This window comes from Cydia fagiglandana, chromosome 19 (genome assembly GCF_963556715.1).
Source record: "Cydia fagiglandana chromosome 19, ilCydFagi1.1, whole genome shotgun sequence".
Classification (NCBI taxonomy): Eukaryota; Metazoa; Arthropoda; class Insecta; order Lepidoptera; family Tortricidae; genus Cydia; species Cydia fagiglandana.
This window is the reverse complement of record NC_085950.1, coordinates 5,927,685-5,929,354: the sequence shown is the minus strand read 5'-3', so window position 1 is coordinate 5,929,354 and position 1,670 is coordinate 5,927,685.

Below are 1,670 nucleotides of genomic sequence, written 5' to 3'. Positions count from 1 at the left end.
GCCCCTCCGTTTTTGGAGATATGGAGAAAGCATCATTGGAGCCATGCATTAGGGAGGCACAACATCAGGTTTGTTGGACCGTGACAATTTTGTTGGTTAATTATTTTGTCTACATGTCATAATTTAATGATAATATAGGCATTTTTAGGGTTCCGTACCCAAAGGGTAAAACGGAACCCTATTACTAAGACTTCGCTGTCCGTCCGTCCGTCCGTCCGTCTGTCACCAGGCTGTATCTCACGAACCGTGATAGCTAGACAGTTGAAATTTTCACAGATGATGTATTTCTGTTGCCGCTATAACAACAAACAGTAAAATCAGAATAAGATAAAGATTTAAATGGGGCTCCCATACAACAAACGTGATTTTTGACCAAAGTTAAGCAACGTCGGGAGTGGTCAGTACTTGGATGGGTAACCTTTTTTTTTGCTTTTTTTTGTTTTTTTTTTTTGCATTATGGTACGGAACCCTTCGTGCGCGAGTCTGACTCGCACTTGCCCGGTTTTTTTTATTTAGTTTACAAGAAAGTGAAAGGATATGGTAGAAAAGGTAACTTACTTTAAGAACATCCTGTATTTATTTCCACTCCACTTTGGTATAGACAAGGCAGTAAACATAGTTCTATCTCTATCCTTTGATTGACTATCTTTAGTAATAATATCATATTCATTTAAAAGAACATCCATATTTCTATTCTAGATACGCATTAGTGCATAGAATCAAGGCTTTGGCTATTTCTTCTCTATACCGGTCTTTTGAATTCATTTCGCAAAACTGAAACTTTTCTTTAAAGTACTTTAAACACAACCGCCTGTATCAGGCGTTTAAGCTAAATAATAAGCTTTTAAATAGATAGAATATAGTGCAATAACGAAGAATATAACACAGTACTTTAACAATTCATAACTTAAATGATATTTTCCTTAAATTTCATGTTTTTTTTTACATAAACAAAAACAAATTAAGACGAAATACCGGTGCATTGACAGTTGACACTTGACAGCTGTCACCATTTTAATGTATAGTGATGTAGTCTGATTACAGTGAAAAGATATCGATTATTGAGCGATTATCACGATGAGGTGGACTAAAGAAAATATTTATTATTATTATTATTTCTTTTTAGACAGGCAGCTGATGCTGGTACGTCTAAATTATAGTTCACTTAGCACGATTTCACTGTTTAGATTTGTGACGTTCTACGAAAAAGGTACCTTATGGCGGCTGGCGCTTACGTCGCATAACGCTGCAATATTATTGGAGCGGCGTTAATAATAGCGTAAGCGCCAACCTCCATAAAGTACTTTTACCCGTGGGTGGGACGTCACATTTTTCGCGTCAATCGAGAGTATCGAGACTACTTGCTCGAAGGTACGATTGATACGATTTGATCAGTGGCAGAATCGATGGTTTCTGTTCGATTATTGCTGGACATCCCTACTACAATCTACACGTTCCGTTTTTCCGGAAAAATAAACAAAAAGATCATCTATATTTAAATAGCCTTTTATATAAAATAATAATAAGATCTTTTTTTGATAAAAATAAACAATTTGTTTATTTTGCGAAATAATTATATTCTCATTCATATAAAAAGCAAACATAAATACATAATTTTCTTGCGTGGAATGTAAAAAATGTTTATGTCAATGTAACCCGTTAATGTCAAC